Here is a 23,217-nt window from a genome sequence, read left to right as displayed (position 1 = left end):
ATCGACCTAAACGTGATCGGGTTTGTAGTGTGTCATCGTCCTGATCGCGATCAGGAGCTAAATCCTGTTCCTAGAACTAGATAATTGCTCCGAAGCACGGCCCAGTGGACGAAAGTATCATTTTAGTAATCTTTGGTTTGGAATCACCTTGATTTATATTATTTAGGAAGTCGTGATAGCTTTTGCTGTGGAATTTTGTTACCCCTTCCATTGTATGTATTATATGAAAAATAAATGAAAATGAATGACTAGAAAATGAATTTGGCTGCTATTGGACGTAGTGGAGAAATTTAATGCAGATGTGAGAAAAGTAAAAAGAAATATATTAACAAATGACAGACGAATTATTCATCTTTCATATATATATATATGGAGAGAGAGAGAGAGAGAGAGAGAGCAATAGAAGGCTGCTGAAAGATATTTCATTTCAAGAAATAATGGATTACAAACTGGAACTGGTTTCTTTTTCAGATTTTCAACTTCACTCTCCATTATGACGCTATCACTGAGGTTAGGGTTGATTTTAAAAATATGTTTTATTACAAACTAATATAAATTTTATAGATTATAAAAACCCTTTTCAAAATAATATAAATAGTAATGATAAAAATTGTATCAGTTTACATTGTAAAGCATATAATAATTTTAACGAATAAATTCCCATATCAAGCTGCAAGAAACAACAAAAAAAATAAATAAAACACAATGAACAAACATGAAAAGAAAGTATGAACTTTAGGTGTTGTCCAGGAGGGAAACAAACATATACGTATGTATAAAGAGAAAATTGTTTCCTCTATGGTAATTCAGTTGTTGAGCAGACGGGACCAAGCGTGACCTAATGTGTCACATTTTCGGTAATCGCGATCGAAGCTAATCGCGATAATGCTAATCGCGATTAGCGACTGTATTTTGTCACCAGTATTACAGATTTTTCTCTCTCGGAAAAAAAAGGGGGGGATTTTTCAGTCTCATAATTTCTACACTCAGAAAGTACACAATATTTTCTAGATATATCTCACGAATCAACCTGGAGCCATAGAGAGCCTGGAGCGAAAAAGTAATTGAGAATCCTCTGGAGAAGTACAAAATACTGTATTTGCAATGTACACGCGCCTAGCTGTTATATTCTCTGCACCAGGTATAACCACTGGGTGCGCTGTAGTAGTTGTCCTGCGATATATCGAAGAGATGACTGTCTTCTCCTTAAACGTCTTTGTTGACCAAAAAAAAAAAAAGAGACATATTAGGGAAATGTTCTGTTCATTTTTATGTTGGTCACAATGATTCCGTTGAAAAACAAATGTGTTAATGTAGAGAAATGCGTTTGCCTCTTGGTAGTGCGGGTAATTTTAAGATGTGGTGTTGTGCTGACAGTAAAATGTATTTATGTAGTTTTTTTAGACTTATTTTTGACGGTATACATATGGAGATCGGAAGGTAAAATAAGTGCGTATGTTGTTTGATGCATGTTTTAAGGTATAGTATAGTAAATTACGTATGTGGTTTTAATGATATGTGAGCGTATTCAGATTCGTCTACTGATATTATGAGGATATAGATAATTCGGTGAACAACGTTGGTCATTATGAAGGACATTAATGACATCATCGAGAATCAGTGATAGGTTAGGTTTCCCCGTTTTTAGTATGCCTTGCCTATTTGTTATTTTGGTAGTCATCCCAAAAGCCTGAAAAAACCAAATCTAACCTTTTCCTAACCTGTCATTTTTCTCGGTGAGGTCCACTATATTTACCGCCTGTGGGGTAACGGTTAGCGCGTCTGGACGCGAAACCAGGTGGCCCGGGTTCGAATCCCGGTCGGGGCAAGTTACCTGGTTAAGGTTTTCTTCGGGGTGTTTCCTCAACCCAATTTGAGCAAATTCAAATTCAAATTTATTTACAATTTACATTTGAATTTACATTTGGATAGATGCCCGAAATGAGCATATGCTCGTGCTCGGGTATAGTCCAGTAGTCTACATAAATTTTACAGGGTTCAAATAATAATGCTGATGATATAAAACAATAATAATAATAATAATAATAATAATAATAATAATAATAATAATAATAATAATAATAATAATAATAGAACAATCGTGACAGAAATGATACAAAGATTGTAATACAAAATAATTGATTAATAATAATAATAATAATAATAATAATAATAATAATAGTGATAAAACATAAATATTTACAATAATAAAATAAATACTAAGACGGATAAAATAAAATATAAAACCACTAGCGAGAGTTAACACAACTTAAATAAGCATATAATAACCGGAAAAAATGCCAAACTCGAAAATCAACAGAAAATTTCCTTGTATCGCAGACGACAGCAACCGCCGTATTGACATTGTGTTGTGCATTAATGGTAGTAGTGGGAAGCTGAATGTCTACGTAACTGCCGCTCTCTTCGAATCTTCTCGTACAATCATAGGAAGTTAATGCTGTAAAAACAAAATGTCTACGAGTCAAACTGTTCATTATTTCCAGGATAAATACAAATAATACTGAAATATATTAATCAAGTTTCAGTTATAGATCTCTCCTTTTGTGCAAGAGGTATCATATCAAAATATTTTATGAATGGCGGGGAAAATATAAATTTCAATAACTTCCTAGTGACAAGTACAATCAAGTGTATCTGTGGCGATGCTAAGAAATGATTTATTGGAGATATACACTGTTATTAATTAAGAAAATGATCTGTTTATATTTATTACAATGTTTTATCTTATAGGTTACATGCATCAGATAAATACAATAAAAATTAGTACCATATAATGCTAGTAACACTTAAAAAAAATTATAATAAAATTTATCAAATATCATACAAATATTTTCACTTTATTTTTAAACTTAAGAATGTGTAAATTGCTTAGGTCTAGATTATTTTTCAATACTGAATTGTATAGTCTTGGTCCATAATTCCTACTGTGTCTTAATCCAGCTGTAGTGTGGAATCTAGGTTCTGCCAAAAGAGTTGGGACATTTCTTCTGGTGTTGTGTATATGTTTTTCAGTTATAAAATTCATTCGATTTTTGTGAAAATAAGTTAGTAATGTAAAATGCTGAGTAACTTTCGATCCTGGACCCCGGACTCAGTTCACCGGCATTATCATCGTCTCATTCAGACGCTAAATAACCTAAGATGTTGATACAACATCATAAAATAATCTACTTGGAGAAACGAGAGTTGATTGACTTCCGCCGATATTTTAATAGAAAATGGCCGAATTTCTAAGCGATTTTTTGTGGAGATGCATTTTAAAATTTAAGCATTAAGTTATGTTGGTAATTGTTTCAACTAAACTAATTGTACAGGTACCGGTATGTGGCAAATTACCTTTGAAATGACATGTCCAACGTAATGCGAGTGCAAACGTTCTGCTTTCTAGTCAATGAAACGATTGTAGTCATATGAAACACACGATGCGACCAAGTCCCCACACTGCCAGCTGCGCAGAAGATACGACTGGACCCAAATTGAAGCGATCGCTCGCCGCCATCTTGAGGCGGACGGAAAGCAATGCTGATAGAACGCAATCGTAAAACAAATTAACATTTATTACTATACAACATAAAAACAACCAAACATGAACCTAAGAGTAAGAAGGATAAAGACAAATATAAATAGTAAACGTAATTACCTGCATTCTTGTGGTATAACATCAAATATTCAAAGATATTAATCCTGCAACTGTCAGTCAATAATCGTCGTCGTTTTTGTGACTTGGGGGTATTTATATTTACATAATTCATCATATCCGTAGGATGGGCTTTCTGAAATATATTTCAATAACCAAGTGAGAACATTAACTTAATCTTGCACATTGTGTGCAGCTTGCGGTCGTGAAAAATAGCGAACGAAAAGTAATGCTGATAGAACGCAACCGCAAAAGACACTAAGATTTATTACTATACCATAAAAAACAACCAAATATAAGCTGAAAGAGTAACAAGGATAAAAACAAATATAAACAGTGAAACGTAATCACCTGCATTCCTATAGTAGTCTACAACAGCAAATAATTGGAGAAACTGGAACTGTCAGTCAGTAATCGTCATCTTTGTGAACAACAAATATTAAAGTGTTATGCTAAAACTGTCAATTAAAAATTCTTGTCTTCGTGATTAGGCCTATTCATATTTACACAATTCATCAAATCTGTACCGATGGGGTTCCTGAAATATTTAATTAATCGAGTTAGGACATTAACTTAATCTTGCACATTGAGTGCATTTTACTTAGGCCTAATAATAAATATTTCAATAAACAAGGAAATGCATCAACTGTTATTATTAAATCGAATATGTGCAAGAATGTCAAAATATTGTAACTAGGCTATATCTAGATAGTATGAAAATACTTAACCAGATTTATTTTGCACTCACTTGTTGATTCATAAATAAAATTGATTTAGAGAGATGCCGTCTAACTATCTTCTTGTGCAAAGCAATACTTGTGGTGAATTGATGGCATAAATTTATCGCGTTTAACAGCAGATAACCATTTACTGAGAAGCTCAGGCTTTTGCAATGGAAACCTAAAAAGAAAGTTTGCGCTTACTCCTATAAAACATTCTCTTCTATTAACACAATAAATATGTACTAATGTTCTCAGTCATTTTACAATATCCTAATACAATATATGTAACTAACTTACTTGTGAAAAAAAAAAAAAACATTTCCGAATCCTTCTTACTTCGATTCGTACAGTTGTATGCGGCACAACTATGCACCATGATTCCACTTACGGAATTTATATAGGAGTACGATGAAAATAAATGATAAAAGAACACTATTTGTACAGTTGTATGCAGCACAAGAGCACACGATGGTTTCACTTACAACAAAGAAATATGATTAAAATACTATTTGTATAGGCCTCATATGTAGCACAATAGTAGGCCTACACTGTGATTTCACGTATATCACAGGAGAACGATTCATTTAAACTATATAAACACTATATACACACACACACACTCTATTGATTAAATTAATACGCACTTACTCCTAACACATTCAATAATACTGAATAACCTTCTATGTTATTTCAAATTAGGCGGAGTCGTGATGTAAACATATTGTAGTCACATGACACTCACCCTCAAGATGGAGATTCGCGAAAGTGTTCAATTTTTGGTCGAGGAACAGCGCTCGTAGTGAGTCTAGGTTAAACTATAAAACGTCTTTGGATGCGACGTAATGTGAAGAACGCAGAACTGTTTTTTAATTCAATACTACTCAGTGAAAAACACTCAACTAGAGCACATAATACTAGAATAAACACACAAATATCACGACGAAACTTACATTCAAGCCCCGTTATTAGGGTACGGCCACACGAGCTACATTTGTAGCAAGTTTTCTGCGACAAATGTAGCTGGAATTATAGACTGCATTGAGTTAAATGGAAGCGGCCACACGGAGCAGTAAATGTAGCAAGTTTGGCGCATCCCAAGGTCGTGTCGCAACTCGAATGAGTCCGGGTTAGATACCGGCAAATCAAAGAAGACTCACGCCCGTAATTGTCTGCCGTCAGGCTTGGGTTCCAATGGAACTACACAACGGGTTAAATGTTAGGACTGCCCCATTCACCCCAGGTTTTATAGGTCCAGTCCGGGCAGGGCTCGAAAAAGCCTGCCTGTGTGCCCTTATTATAGAGTGATTTGTTTTCATGCAAGCCAGTCTACACTGGTTAGATAAACAGTAGTTTGAAATGTAAGATCGTTGCCTATTTAGTCACTTAAATTAAATATGTCTTTTCCAGGTAAAATAGGCAGATAATAAATAATTAAATAAACATAGTTTTACAGTTGATTGCACTGCATAATTTAATAAAATAATAAGGTAAATAGTATACTTTTCATTTTCCTGTAAAGTGTCTCTCACTTAACAAAATAGAAACATTTAACCTGTAACGTACTCAGTGGCGGTTCCTCGGGGGAGGGAAGGGAGGAACGTCCTCCTCACATTTTTTTTTCTTTTGAAAGTAAATACAAAATAAAATATGTGCCTTGAAATTCGAGGAAGATTCGATAATTTTTAAGTTCACAGCTATAAGAAAAACTCGGTTGATCGAGTTTTAAACGACGCGCGCTCATGTGCCGTGGAAAACTGTGAGAAAGATGCGAGATTGTCTGTGTAGAGGAAAGGGACTCCATTCCTCCTCTACTGTAGTTAACACACATAGACAACAGCGCACTAGCGGCCAGAGAAAGAAGCAGAGTTTTAAAGCAAGTGAATGAACGATTAGGGAGGAGATCCTCCTCTGAAGTCCACACCTGTGGAGTAACGGTTAACGCGTCTGGCCGCGAAACCAGGTGGCCCGGGTTCGATTCCCGGTCGGGGCAAGTTACCTGGTTGAGGTTTTTTCCGGGGTTTTTCCTCAACCCAATATGAGCAAATGCTGGGTAAGTTTCGGTGCTGGACCCCGGACTCATTTCACCGGTATTATCACCTTCATCTCATTCAGACGCTAAATAACCTTAGATGCTGATAAAGCGTCGTAAAATAACCTACTAAAATAAAAAATAAATCCTCCTCTGAATCAGCGCATGGACGGGAAATAGTGCAGCAGACGGAAACCGACTGTTATGCAGCAATCATGCGATGTTGCATTCAACCAAACTGTAACACATCTAGAAGGAGAAACAATAAAAACAGTTTTAACGCAAAGCTATGAAAGACACCATATAAACTTTTTTAAAATTATAAATCAAAATATATTATTATTGCAATTTATATAGGCTATTATTCATGGTTTCAAACTTTCGAGGATATTTGAAAATTAAAGTCGGGTTTATGTAAAACAAAGAGGAAGTAGTTCTACATTAGTATCGCAGATCTTTTTGGCCTCTGAAATTTACTTCCATTCATTGTCTACTAGACAGGGCGACAGCCAATTTGTCAGTTTTTGTACAAATATATTTCAAATTGAATGTACTCCAAACCACATTATTTTTAACATAAACAAATTAATCGATCACCGGCAGCTTTGAACAATAATGGTAGTATTATTTTACAAGAACTGACATTTTTCAAAAGTATGTGATACTGAACTTGTAAAATGTACATGTGGCAACACAGACCACGTGGGTGGGTGCAGTGTTCTCGCTTTCCTAACAGATTATTTCCCATTCCGATTTCGTAAAACGATTCCGATTACGTGTTAGTACCTAGTCTCTTCCAACACGTGTGATGCTGTAGTGTGTGCGAAAAATGCTGCGAGGTTGTGAATTTCCTTGTAATTGCTAATTTGTGCAATTATTCAATAATGAATGGAAGTGAAAACATATTATATTTTGGACAATTTAGGAAACTCATCTTACAAGAACAGAATATTGCTATACAAAAGGGAAGGCCAACCACAACACTACCTGGTCTTACATGTATGCATGTAGGCTTATTTGTAGCATGTTTCTCTCAAGAAGGTGCCATTTTGTGCTGTCAACTTCTTTCCTCCTCCTAAGAAATATGCAGGAGTCGCCACTGAACGTATTAAAATAAAAAAGAAAGAAAGAAAGAAATGAAAATACATTGGAAACAAATATTACGAGTACCAGCAACTGTTACAGGAAAAATTCCATTTTATCTTTTTATTATTAACAACATTTATACCTATTGGAAACTTAATTTATCGTCTTTTGAAATGCAATAAATACAAAGATAACTATTTCTCGTCTGCATAATACCTATTAAATGCCAACAGTTATTATGAATTAATTACATTTTCCTTCTATCATAGCAATATAAATATAATTACAAACCCGGTCGAGGTGGGTTCCTCCAAGTGGGGACCGGGGGTGCAATGGTGGCTCTCGTGCTCTTCTTTTCGGCCATTTTTCGTCCTATCATCAACCACTCCTCTTCGTTCTCTCTTCTTTTTCATCACTATTTCTCTCCGCCGGCCGCCATTGCATGCGGAACGCCCACCACTTCATCACAGCCATTTTCACCTCTCCATCCCCGCTGTTTTGTTCTTGCCACGTCCGCCACCATGACGGGATTTGTTAACAATGCCTGATGAGGCTTCATTCTTCTTCCCCTTCTAATTCTTATATCTATTATTAGGTTAAGTTTCTTAGGTTTATAACTCCCGTCTCACCAGCGGGGATCTTTCCTATCTCCGTGGTCCTGTCCCACGGTTTCGAGCGCGACTTCCAACTTGTGTGGCCCGACAGGGCGCCCAGCAACGAAGCAATAGTGGACCCTTCATACTGCCCCTATATGCAAATCTAGGTGCGGAGCCCGGACCAGTAGTCATGTACACTCACGTAGAGCCCCAATGGGGGCCCGGAGCGACTTAAACGTCCCGGTGACCGACTCTGCTCGCCGGGGCGGATATATCGCTCCGACGTGTTACCGCTGACGTATGGGTGTCGCAGTGTAATCAACCACAAGTCCCCTGAAGCTGCCTGCGGTCTCGAATTGCTCCGGCTTTGGGAGGGTCGGTCGGAGTTAGCCGCAGTAGTCTGGCACTTGTATTCGGTGTAGAGTGGGGAGCGACGGGCGGTTATTCCCGTGGTAGGGGCATAAAACTGCGACACGCCTCTGGTGTAAGACTTGCCATTAGGTGTGTAATGACAATTTTGAAGGTTAAGTTGCGTGAAGTGGGTTGCTTGGGATCGGGCTGTGGGGGGGTCCCCACGGCCGGCACAGACCGCGAAGAATTCTTAGGTGTCTTTTTCTTTCGCCCCCTCGGTGGCAGGCTGACGCCGACAGTTCCGTAGGGGGGGGCCAGTTCAAAATGGCCTCTTCGCGCTCCTCTTCTCCTCCCTCAGAAAAAAAAATAATAAAAAACAGAAGACAGGAATTGATACGACTGGTGGTCAAATTTTGACGAAAATTGCTATGGATTTGGACCCTGAGAAATTAACTGTCAAAGTGCCGCCTCCGAAGTTTATCAGTATCACCTTGGACAGAACAGAAAAGACAATGAAAAACATTAGTCCATTTTACGTGAGACGCGCACTCGACGGACTCGTTGGGAAGGTCAAAAATGCAACTCTCCTACGCAACGGTAGTCTCCTCGTCGAAACGGTATCTCCAAAACAGAGTGAGACGCTGTTGAAAGCGAAGTTGCTAGGGTCTTACCCTATTAAAGTCGAACGGCACTCCTCGCTGAACACCACGCGGGGAGTAGTGCATACGGATTCTCTGGACGGTATGTCTGATGAAGAGATCCAACTAGAACTGGCGGAACAGTCTGTGTCCAAGGCTTACCATTTATTACGTAAGCGGGACGGACAGACTGTTCCGCTGAGCACTGTCTTCTTGACCTTCGAAAAGCCTGTCCTACCAGAATACATCCTTGTCGGGTACGAGCGTGTCCCAGTTCGTGCGTATGTGCCGAACCCAATGCGGTGCTTTAGGTGCCAACGGTTCGGACATACGCAAAAACGTTGCACAAACAACATCGTATGTGCAAAGTGCGGCGGTTCTGACCATGGGGAATCCCCGTGTGCCAGCGCCGAGCACTGTGTGAATTGTGCTGGGGACCACGCCTCCAATTCTAAAAATTGCCCGAAGTATATGGTAGAGAAGGATATCCAAGAACTGAGAGTCCGAGAAAATATTACGTTTTTCGAGGCGCGTAAGCGTATTTTAGATCAACAGAAAAAGGCGACGGAAATGTCCTATGCAGCAGTTTTGCAAAAGGCAACACAAGCAATAGTTGTATTTACGCAAACGCCACCTCTTGTTAGTATACCTGGGAAGCGTATTGAAAGCGCAACCCAGACGTATTTAGACGTTGCCACTCAGACTGCTGAGTCAGACGACTCGTGTGGCCTTGACATAAGGCCTTATATTCCAAAAAAGATTATTACCGTGGCGACAGAGAAAGACTCTACGCCTGGTAGATCGCAGCGACGTCGCGCTCCCTGTTCTGGTGACGGGTCGAGACCACGGTCTCGATCAAGATCACGATCGGGCGTGCGGCGATCTGCGAGCGAATCCCCACGGTCGAAGGCCAAGCAGTCTCATTCAACGGCACGAAATCCTAGAAAAGATAAGAGAAAATCACCCGTCAAGCCACCATGATAATTTAGATCCACATAATGACTGATATCATACAATGGAATGTGAACGGTGTACGCAGCAGATATGCAGAACTACAGCAATTGATCTATCGTGAGAACCCTGCTATTTTATGTCTACAGGAGACACACCTCCGACTTGAATATTCCCTGAAAATCTCGGGATACAATGTTTACCGGTATGACCATCTTGCCGGTATTCGTGCTAACGGAGGTTGTGCCCTCCTTCTCCGCCAGAGTATCTTTTCCTCTGTTCTAAACATTAACAGTCCTTATCAATGCATAGCTGCCAGAGTAACCTTACCTACCATACAGTTTTCAATAGTCTCCGTTTATATACCCCCAGATACACCCTTTACAGTACTTCAAATTCAACATATTCTTTCACAGGTACCTGCAACATATCTCTTGGTGGGGGATTTCAATGCATCCCACCACTCTTGGGGCTCAAATTCCGATGACGACAGAGGAAATAAAATAGCAGAGGTATGTACCCGTCTAAATCTTGTTACCCTGAATTCAGGGGAAGCAACACACCTCTCCTTGGCTTATGGTACATACTCCATGATAGATATCTCCATTTGTAGCCCAGTTTTGTCCACGCATTTCGAATGGCCTGTGATTCACAACCTACATGGTAGTGACCACTACCCCATTATGTCCGCTTTACGTCCTGTGGAATCCCGATCTCCAAACTGGGTTATTAAAAAAGGCGGACTGGGTCGGATTTTCGGAGTCCATATCATTCGATGATAACGGACATGAAAGTGTGGACTCCGTAGTAGATCATTTCTCAAATATGGTTATCAAGTCAGCGGAATTATCTATCCCCCGGTCGTCCTGCAGGCCAAAACGCTTCTCTGTCCCCTGGTGGTCTGATGCCTGCAGAGATGCAATCCGAGACCGCCGATGTGCCTTACGCCAATTTGAGCGCCATCCGATTCAAGAAAATTTTGTCCAGTTTAAACGTCTTCGAGCAAAAGCTCGTCGCACTGTATGCGATGCTAAGAAGACGTCCTGGACAAACTACGTCAATTCAATGAAAAGGAATGTCCCATCTAACATCGTATGGGACAAAGTCTGTCGAATAATGGGGAAACGTAGTTCTGTAATTCCGGGAATAATAAGCAATGGATTAACGACCACCAGTCCAATAGAAATTGCAGAAATATTCGCTACCTCTTTCGCACAGATTGGCAGCTCAAATAATTATGACCCGGAATTTCTGAAAATCAAAGATGCTGCGGAAAAACGAAACCTCAATTTTATATCAGATAATACAGAGTATTACAATACACCGTTCACATCCGAGGAGCTGGAGGCGGCACTAGACACATCCCCTGACACCTCCCCTGGTCCTGATAACATCCATAACCGTATGCTTCGCCATCTTCCGCCTGCTGGAAAATCCTTTCTTCTGGCAATGTATAACAGAATATGGACTGAGGGAGTGTTCACATCTGCTTGGCGTTCCGCCATTGTAATCCCCGTCCACAAACCAGGAAAGGATCCTTCTTTGTCTGGAAGCTACAGACCAATTTCTCTCACCAGCTGCGTATGCAAGGTTATGGATGTTAAATGTTATGATTTATTTAACGACGCTCGCAACTGCAGAGGTTATATCAGCGTCGCCGGATGTGCCGGAATTTTGTCCCGCAGGAGTTCTTTTACATGCCAGTAAATCTACTGACATAAGCCTGTCACATTTATGCACACTTAAATGCCATCGACCTGGCCCGGGATCGAACCCGCAACCTTGGGCATAGAAGGCCAGCGCTATACCAACTCGCCAACCAGGTCGACGCAAGGTTATGGAAAGAATGATAAGCAAACGCCTGATGTGGGTACTCGAATCGGAAAACCGATTATCTAATATCCAGTGTGGTTTTCGTAAGCACAGATCCGCCGTAGACCATTTTGTTCGGCTAGAGACCACCATTAGAGATGCTTTCCTCAAGAAGGAACATCTTGTGGCGGTCGTCTTTGATCTAGAAAAGGCTTACGATACCACATGGCGGTATGGCATTCTGCAAACTCTGCATGATTGGGGACTTCGTGGTAGTCTACCAACGTTTATTGCGAATTTTATGGCAGAGCGGTATTTCCGAGTTCGAGTAGGCACCACACTTTCTAACGAACACCTCCAAGAAAACGGCGTTCCGCAGGGCTCTGTATTAAGCGTTCTCCTTTTCTGCATTGCGATCAATGGAATTGCCCACTGTGTGGGTAACCAAGTATCTTCTCTGTTGTACGTTGATGACTTCAGTTTATATTACAGTTCCCGATATCTTCCGTCCATCGGTCGACATTTACAGCTGGTCATCAACGTACTATCAGAATGGGCTGTTCGCAATGGCTTTAAATTCTCCACTCAGAAGACGCAGTGTGTCCACTTTTACAACCAACGTGGACTACATCCACATCCCGAACTGCGTCTTAATGGAGTGGAATTGCAATATACAGACACTGCGAGATTCTTGGGCCTTATCTTTGATTATAAGTTAACGTGGGAGGCGCATATACGTGATTTGAGAAGGCATTGCGAGAAATCCTTAAACATCTTACGCCTTTTGTCAGGGGTCCGATGGGGTGCAGACCGTACAGTGCTTTTACGCCTTTACCTAGCTCTTATTCGATCAAAGCTGGATTATGGGTGTTTTATTTATGGCTCAGCAAATAAATCTAAATTACGTCTTTTAGATACTATACATCAGCATGGGATACGACTCGCTACAGGGGCTTTCCGAACCAGTCGGATAGCGAGCCTGTATTGTGAAGCAGGAGAACCATCACTGTATCGGCGACGTAATATTTTGTTGTGCTCATATGCTGTTAAGCTCCGCTCGCAGCCTGAGCACAATTCTTACGACTCTTTCCATCATTCGTCTCTTTACGGCCGATACAGTGAAAATCCACGGAGACCTCGTCCAGCAGGTGTGCGGTTTCGTGAACTGCTCTCTGAGCTGGATATACATCTACCATCAGTTCGCACACTGGAGTATACCACCACTCCACCGTGGATTATGCGACGTCCCATGTTTGATATAAGTCTGAGCCGCTGTTTTAAGAATTTTACACCAGCTTTTGTTTATAGACTTCGTTTTAGTGAACTTTTATCCCGATATCCAAATTATTCATTAGTTTTTACTGACGGATCCCGGATAAATGATTGTGTTGGTTGTTCCTTCGTTACAAATGGAGAGATATTTAAATACAGACTAAGCCAATATACTAGTGTTTTTACTGCTGAACTCTACGCCTTTTACAGAGTTTTATTGTTTTTAATTAGGCAACCTCCAGTCCTTGCAGTCTTTTAATTATGATGATCCGCTTGTCCTAAGAACTCAGCAGCTGTTCCATACTCTCCTTTGATCTGATTATGAGATTGGAGTAGTGTGGATTCCTGGCCATGTAGGGATTCCAGGAAATGAGGCCGCGGATGCTGCAGCCAGGGCTGGCGCACTGAATGGCTCTCTGGTATATTGGCGCGAGAGGTGGCAGGACATTCGAAACTACGTGAAATATAAAATTTGGTGGCAATGGGAAGGAGAATGGTCTGCACAAGAGGGAAACAAATTACGAAATATAAAGAATACTGTTCGAGTTTGGGATTCGTCTACAAGAGCGTCGCGACACGAGGAGGTTTTACTCACCCGGTTGAGGATTGGCCATTGTCATCTGACACACGGCCATCTCCTACGTGGCGAACCTCAGCCGGAGTGCGATATGTGCCATGTTCCACTTACGGTGGAACACTTTTTATTGCGTTGCAGGAAATATGACCATGCGCGGAGGCAATATGGATTTCGGCCGACATTACGTGACGCTCTTGGAAATGATTTTAATTTTACAAATGCAGTTCTGAGATATTTATCAAATACAGGATTGGATAAGGTGATTTAGTTTTTTATTGATCCGTTTTACTTATCCTCCGGACCCTTTACATCCGGAGGTTACATTTGTTGTTTTATATTTGATTTTACATTGTTGATATTTCGGACTCTATACATCCGAATATTTTATAAAATTTTATAGTTTGAAAATGTGATTCACAAGATATCTCTGGTGGCCTTAGTTTTATTGTTTTATTTGTTCGTGTTGAATACCACCTAGTGTGGTAGAACTGCTCACTTTTATGATTCTGTAGAAATCACCTTATGTCTACTGTATTTGTGTGCCTCATTTTATCGTGACAACGCTTTTTAGTTCTTTTAGCACTGATTATTATATTGTTTATGTACTTGTTATATTAAGAATTTTAGATAAGGGTGCAAATAGCGATAGTAGCTGACGCGCCCTTCTTAAACCCTACTACTACTAATTACAAACAGCTTTAACTTTAAGCTTCATAAATAAAAAAAAACTATCCGTCACATGTTAAGGGGAGAGGACGGTATTTTTTTTCAAAACTTTTTTGCTATTTGGTGTAACATTAATTTTTTGTATGTAGAGAGCTCATGACTGTAGCAACTCAACCAAATATAAATATTTTGAAAAAAAAATGGCGCGCAGATTTAAAAAAAATGTACCCAATATAGGATTTTATTAAAACCTATATAGGCCGATCTAAACCATTTTTAAAGATACTGTAGATTCAAACAGTTTTTGCAATGTTCTTGCAAAAGCATACTCTACAAACTGTCTGTAACAGAATTTTGATATTGGTCCATACATGTGTAAAATAAACAATCAAACTTTAATAACACTTTTTTGATTTCCTCTTTTGCAAACAGGCAGACATATTTTTAAAATGAAACCAATTAACAAAATTCTGTTACAGAAAAAGGTTTCCTAATAGCCTAGAGAATGTGTGTTCTATATTTCATGCATGTATCTTTAATAGTTCAGAAATTATATTCATTGTTGTCTGGCAATGTAGCAAGTAAATGAAGTTACAGCAAACAACAAAATCCATAGCGCAGGACGTTTAAAAATGGCGTCTCAACATCCGATAAGGGCACAAATACCCACAGGATGTTACGCAATGAATTTCACACATATCACAGGATATTTTAAAGAAATAAAAAGTTTTTTTTTCAAAATTTACTAATTTTTCGCCCAAAAATACCGTCCTCTCCCCTTAAAAAGAAAATCAATATTCTGAAGATCGAAAAACTTATTTTTACATTTCACACTTCTTCATGAGGCTGTTAACAGTTACAAGATCATTCACAACATCAGGGGACAAATTACTTCTTCTCTCACTAATGAGCCCTATTAAACTGAAAGCCCGTTCACTTGGAGCGCTTGTGGCAGGAATACATAAAACCTCCTTTGCCAATGAGGAAAGCTGAGGTAATGCACCTGCGTGATCTTTCCACCATTTTAGTATATCATTATCATCCTCTGCATTTCCCACAAAAAGATATAATGATATTTCATCGACTTGATGGTCCTTATTTCTCCAATCTGCAAAACGTTTGTGTGACTGCAACCTGTGTATTTTTTTGTGAGACTTTACTTCGTTTATAGTGTTTTTTCCCTTTTTATTTCTGTTATTGTATTTGTATTCCTGGTGTTGTGGAAGAGAAGGCCTGATGGTCTTAACTACACCAGAATAAATAAATAAATAAATAAATAAATAAACGTTCTTTTTTGTGGGGAGGCTCGGTGTTCAGACATCCCTAAAACGTGATCTTGCTAATTCACGGACGGCTTTCTTTTCTTCATCGGGCAACATTACAAGATGCTTGAAGGGCGGCCATAAGAATGTTGCTAAGTTATGAATTGGGTATATCCTAAATTTTTCGTCAAGAAAATTCTTAGCTCTTTGTTTAATACACTTAATTTCCTCGGAATCGGTATCCTGCAGTGAGCAATGCTTCATGAGTGCACACTTCCAAAGCAATACCAATTGTATTGCTGGAACATCTTCTGCCTCCAGCTTTTCTGATGCCTCTTTAAAAAGAGACAAAAACTGTATCAAGTTTTCAACTATTTTCCTATTATATCCCTCCATCCTGTGATCAGCATTCATCTGTGACAGTAACCCTCTAACATCCTCATCTTGATCATATAGTGATTTGAGATTGGTGAGATGCGAATTCCAGATCACATCGCACTCCTGTAATAAAGTTTTGGAGAGCTTGTTTACTAATCCTGATCGTTTCATGTAAGCTGTGATATCTTTGCATACGGTCATGGATGCCGATATTGTGGGTAACTTTTTTGTTATAATCTTCCTTAAAGGTATGCTGTAACACGTTATTCAAAATATGAGCTGCGCAAAGTATCCATTTATAGATATGAAGCGCTTTTTTTTTGTTACTGCCTTGATCAGACACAAAACTGATTTTTAAAATGTCGTCCAACGGAAATCCCAGTGCCATTAATCTGTCCTCAATTTCACGTTTCAAATTTTCGGTAGTATCTGTAGTCTTTTGTTGTTAGCATGACACACGACTGAAGAAGCCATTCGTCTGAAATATAGTGTCCAGTTATTGTGGTGTAGACAACCTTTTTGTAATTGTCACTCCCCATATCAGTTGTGCAAGATGACCCGTTTTAGCCGCTTGGTGCAGGATAGGAAGTACGTCACCTCGTAAGCGATTTGCAGTGTCTCTTACATTACGTGATACTGTACGTGGATGTGGCAGTATTTTATTAACATCTATGTCGCCGTACTTAGCACCCGTTCTAATGAGTTCCTGGGTTAGATCTTTAAAACCTGAACAGCCTACTGCTTCGAAAGGGCGTAAATCACGAGCACACATTTTTACACAATACTCCGTAATTCTTTCCTTATCTTCCCTCTTAATTTCTTGTTCTCGTATTTGTGTTACGGAACATTTGTGTCTAAGGAGACTAGATGTACCTGATTTGAATGACAGAATGCTATCACATTTTGTACACTGTGCGTACTGTACTTTTTGTCCTCCCTCAGCAGTAACAATTTCCTTAAAGGACGCCCAAACATTACTCCTTCCTTCTCTGCTTCTCGTAACATAAACCCCACTGCTCAGATTTTGCTTTACCTCACTTAGTGTTTCCATTGAGACAGACACTTACGCTTCACTTCCGGGTTGGGTTAATGACACTTCTGCCACTATGTTCTTCTGCTACTGTGTCCTATTTCAACAATGTACAAATTCTGGTTAATAACACAATTCTTGAAAATAATGAAAGAATTCTGAATTTATATAGGAAAAGATCCAAGTTAATCACGTAGTACACGAATTACTGCTAATACACTTAGCCTATCACTGTTAAAACTTACCGTAATATTAATGGTTACAATAAATCTAGTATGTTGAAAAAATTTATTGTGGTAATGTCCAACATCCGCACTAGACCGAAACGGATGCTGTAATGACGTATGCTTCATGTCAGGTTTGAATGAGACTTGGTTGATATTTATCATGCATCTGAAAGCAGCACAGTCTGTTGCAGGTCGGCGGAACCCAACAGTCCTTTCGGGTCACTCTTAGGACTGTTTGGGAGTCACGTGCAACCACACTGCCAGCCTGCTTGTGAAGGAAGGTTGCAGGCGGTCGAAGATATTGTACAAAGCGTAAGCCCGCTCACGGACGTAGACAGTCATGGCCAAGCCGGAAACAGACTTTGCCTGTCTCTGCTCCGGGTCCATTTTTTTCTGCGACATTTACTGCTATTCGGTGGCCACACGTGCAGCTACAAATGTCGCTACAATGTGCGGTATGTCAGTATGTTTGTCATTTCGTTTACATATTGTAGCCAGGTCATCATTTCTTCTAACATGGAAGTATTTGACTTCTCTGCCTTTGGTTTTCTTCGCATAATTGTTGCATTCGAACACGGCTCAATCTGGCATTTTGTAGTTTCTAAATCATACGAAGGAAAACCTGTATAATCTTTTCTACATACATTTCTTAATTTTACAATAATGATAATAATAATATATTTATTTATTTATTCATTTTTCATTCATTCATTCATTCATTCATTCATTCATTCATTCATTCATTCATTCATTCATTCATTCATTCATTCATTTAATTATTTCGAATATTAATGTGCTAAACAACAGCACAAAGAAATTACAGTTTAGCACAAAATAAAAAAACCAAAACAAAACAGAACAAATGATTGTGAGAATGAATGACAGAAATGGCAGTGAGATGAAATACAATCAATATAATGGTCAACATTAATCATTCACCAAATGCAAAAAAATAAATGGCAATATCTAACAAATAATAAAAGATATTAAATGACAAGTAAGGATATATCATGCATAAGTAAAATCAAATCAGATCTTGCACATTAGCACTTTTAATACACCTGGCTATTAGAGAAAAGGATTTAAATAATTTAGTGAAGAAAATTTTTTGACCACGAAAACCTTTCACGGGAATTCTAAGTTAGGTGTTATGTATAAAAGAATCACAATCAATGACACCATTAATAGCATTATTAAAGAAAGTGTAATCAATATCCTGACGTCTCGAATACAGACTGGTACAGTTAAAATATTTACTAGATAGTTCATAATTTAAAGAAGAGGAGTTAGGTACGAATCTGAACGCACAAAGAGAAATAAATTTTCTTAGGATATTTCTAGTTTAGCTGAATCAGTTGAAGTAATAGAGTTCCTCGCAACAGATGCATATTCTAATTTAGACCTTACTTTTGTTTTATTTTATTAGGTTATTTTACGACGCTGTATCAACATCTAAGGTTAATTAGCGTCTGAATGAGATGAAGGTGATAATGACGGTGAAATGAGTCCGGGGTCCAGCACCGAAAGTTACCCAGCATTTGCTCATATTGGATTGAGGGAAAACCCCGGAAAAAAACCTCAACCAGGTAACTTGCCCCGACCGGAATTCGAACCCGGGCCACCTGGTTTCACGGCCAGACGCGCTGACCGTTACTCCACAGACCTTACTAAAGCATAATATAATATAAGTAGTGTATCAGGAGAGGAAAAGGAATAAGTAATAGACGTAATGAGACCAAGAATTCTTAAATAAATGATCAACATGTTCATGAAAGTACAATTTAGAACCAAGATATATATTAATAATAATAATAATAATAATATTAATATTAATATTAATATTAATAATAGTAATAATAATAATAATACTAATAATAATAATAGTAGTAATAATGGTAGTAATAATGGTAGTAATAATAGTAATAATAATAATAATAATAATAATAATAATAATAATAATAATCAATGATCAGCGATAAAGTCAGTAATAAAGTGTTATTCGTGTGTCTCTTTATTCAATGGAAAACTTTCAAGTTATTCCCTCTCAGTAGACTACCCGCACATATTAACAATCCTTTATTAGGAAAAATTAATTTTACAAACAACGAATAATTATTGTAATAATGAAATAAAACTTAGGGGCAAACGTCTGACATGTTAGGCCTATTCGTGACCAATAATGTTCCACCGTAAACGAATTAACATTGTTGTTAGTTACCGGGAATTTCTTATTAAGAAATAAATCTATTTTTAAACTTTAAATTTATATTAATATTTATTTCCGCTTTAGTAATTCCCAGAGGAGACTCAGCAAGCCAAAGAATATACAAGTTAAAAGACTTATCTACTAACTGACAATAAATAAAGCATTAATATCATGCAAAAGAAAACAAAAACAAATTGTAATAAAAGTACAAACAACCGTGTAAAATGAATGGCCATGGTTTAATTTTTTAGGAATGAGATAGAAAGCGAAAATCAAGTGTCATGTAAAGGACACACAGATTAAGAATTTAAAAACAGTGAAGTAACAAATCAAAGTTATTCATTTTAGGGTAGAGAATTACAATAATTTCGTGCAATGTAAATTTAAAAATGCGTATGGATACACGCGTAAGCTAATTTTAAATACTGTATCATTTTCTTAATCTTACTGCAGTTTTTTGTTACTTCACCAGAAGGAAAAGTAAATATCGCCACTAAGTTCCCTTCTGGTAATTGAATTTGCAGCCAGGCATACAACATCTTCGCATTTTATTCAGGCTTAATGTATTCAAAAATAAAACAAGTGACATTGATGAGTGCAGTGAAATTTGTCTCTCGAATTAGCTATAAGATATCGCAATTTGTATTCAGTATGCATATGTAATCATAACAACAGAATCAACTTGAGTTTATGAGGGAGTCAAGTAGAGAGGGAGATTGACTTTTAGATGGGAAATTATTATCATGACAGATTTATAACAATACGATGCCAATATATATGACATATTTTGTTACTAACAATACGGTGCCAATAAATATTGCTTCGCTTATGTATAGTCCAGCTAAGTTGCCCTATTTTTTAACTCTCTTCAAAATATCTTTCTTTAAAAAGTACATACATTTTTCTTCTTTCAATTTCGACCAGAGAAATCTTCAATAATAAAATGTATACAAAAGCGTTCTAGCAAACCCTTCACAGCAATTTTGTTTGGTCAAAAAAGTACAATTCTTTTGCAGGACAGACCTCACAAATCAGTATTGTTTATAAATATTATTGTGTTATAAAGACATTTCCACTTAGAGTTGTATTTTGGGATATAAGGGTCAAGTTTAAATTGCCGCAACGTCCAATAAGCATTCTGCATTCTGCATTCTGCATTCTGCATTCTGTGATGTCGCATAGAGAAACGTAACCATGTCATTCAGGTACTACCATATGGTGGTAGATGAAAGAAACGCACTGTCCGATACTACCCGATGTCCGATACTACCCGACTCTCCCCTATAGGCACCGTGCATGGGTCTCAAAATCGTACTGGTGGCGCCGCGCTGTCTCAATTCCTAATTAACTACAGGCTCGCAGTCATTCAGTAGTTACGTGTGATATAGAAATTACATGCGGCTTTCTGCAGAAAAAAAGTTGTAATATTAGTAAGAATGGGTTCATTCATTCATAGTGTTCTGCCCAAGGGCAGGTCTTTCACTGCAAACCCAGCAATCTCCAGTCTTTAATTATTTTATAGACTCAGTGGAAAGTTCAGTACTGCTAGAGGAGTGTAAAAATGTACGAGTAACTACAAAGTTCCTGAAATATCAGTGAAGTTGTTTGCCATTTAAATCAGATTTCAGACCATTGAATGAGGGTGAACAGGCATATTACGAAAACATTGGTATACTTATATTTGATGTCATGACGTGTGTAATATTTGTGGGTATAATGTCTCTATAAATTACGTATTTTAATGTGATTTAATTCTAAAAGTAGTCTTAATTACACTTGCTGAATAATGGGCGACTGCAAATTCTCTAAAACGCAACACATAATGAAAAATATCATCAACATACTACCTCTGATTGAGGTTCTGGCTGATAGGTACACCTGCTATCAGGCTGTACATCTCACTTGACGGTATGTCAGAGGAAGAACAATATTGTTTGTATGCATATGAAGTCTGACTAGTGTAATTTGTAGCTAGTCGGCGATATATGCAATGGAAGGGAAAATGAACTGGCCACTCTACTCCATGATATTCTGGCCTAGTTGCCTCATAAGTGGTGCCTTGTTGGTATCACTTATGAGGTTCAGACTTCTCTTTAGACAGTTGAATAAACAACAAGATCAACATGCGGAAGCAGTTCAATTGAAAGTTTGTGTAAAATGTTATACTGTATATTTTAATTCGCTGAATGCACCTTTCAACATGAATTCGAACACTGGAAACGCTGTAAGTAGTTTCGACTTCTTCAGCTGTTAATTTACCATCGTGCAGATACGGTGGAGTAACAACAATGATCCCTTTATCGGAGAGGTTTGTTATTATTCCGGGAAAACCTGACTTCATCACCACCTTCTAATAAAGTCAATAATCCGCAATCAGTTGTTATGAATGTGTCACTCGATCTGCCTCGGTAGCATTTAGATTTGAAGGCCACCATCTGATCCACGCTGGGTGGCTGTTCCACTTCTGAACAATTAATTGTCACTCTACATTTTTCAATATTGCAGGCATTGTTTCCTGAATACTTTCTTTGCTAGGCCAAAACCAAAATTACAGTAACCATTGTGGGTTTCAACAACATTAAAGTGGCGGTAAAAATACATTATAATTGTAATTGTACGATTAACTCCGAACATAGCAGAATACGAAAATCCAGTTTTCATTTTAATTGGAAAATATGAGTAGACGATTTTCTTTACTAATCTTACTCTTCAACAGAATTTTTCGAAAGCTTTCGATGTGAAATTCACTAATAAAAATGGCAAAAATAATATGTATGGTCTACATCTTGGGGCGTTTCGAGTATCTATGGTAGCTATTTTTGGGTTAAATGTTAGAATTGGAAATATTTCTTATTATGATTCTATGGGTATGATTGTGTTTCAATTGGCAGCAATTTTAACAATATATTCGAATCCAGAAGTCTGGTAGTTCTGTCTCATATTTTATTGTAGAATAATTTCGGAAATCTTGCATTTCATTAAACATATCATCTGTTCCTGAACGCTTGTCATAACATTTCTTATGTGACTTCAGTTCGGCATGTAATGGAATAGACACTTGAGTAGACAATTCACATAATTCAATTGTGAAAGAAAAAACAAAATCACTAAGAATGGTTTCATTTACTTCTGCCTGTATGGCTACTTCATTTTTCGCCTTCCATAAAACTTAAATTTTCATATTTTCTTCTTCTTTCTTTACCTTTCCGGAGCTAGCTGAGATGAGGCAGTCTTTTTCTTGTAATCTTTTATAAAAATACTGGGAACGGACGCTAGTTTTGGGGGTGTTCTGATCTCGTTCCCAATCAAATGAATACCGCAAATTCTTGCTGTGGGTGTTGGTTTACAAGGTGAACCATCAGCACTTGAAATCAAGAATTAAATATCGATATGAATACATTTAAAAATAAGTATATTATTATTTATTGTTGCTAATATTATACATTTTATATATATATATATATATATATATATATATATATATAACTCAGTAATTATGTACTTTTTGAAATTTAAATGATAAATTCCTGTCGTTAATTTAATGGTTATTTATAAACATAATACTATGTATAATAATTTTTTTGAGGATATACTGAGTCCGTAAGGGCTACCCTCAATGGGGGGCAGTTTAATATTATCATCATTCTATTTTTTATATCAGGCCTAGTATATAATAATACTATGATTACAAGCAGTGTAGCCTTATTTACTTTCGTCTGCATACTGCATGGATCCACAATTAGAGTCGTTGCGCTT

Source organism: Periplaneta americana, chromosome 10, assembly GCF_040183065.1.
Source record: "Periplaneta americana isolate PAMFEO1 chromosome 10, P.americana_PAMFEO1_priV1, whole genome shotgun sequence".
NCBI lineage: Eukaryota > Metazoa > Arthropoda > Insecta > Blattodea > Blattidae > Periplaneta > Periplaneta americana.
Note: the sequence above shows the minus strand (reverse complement) of the source record.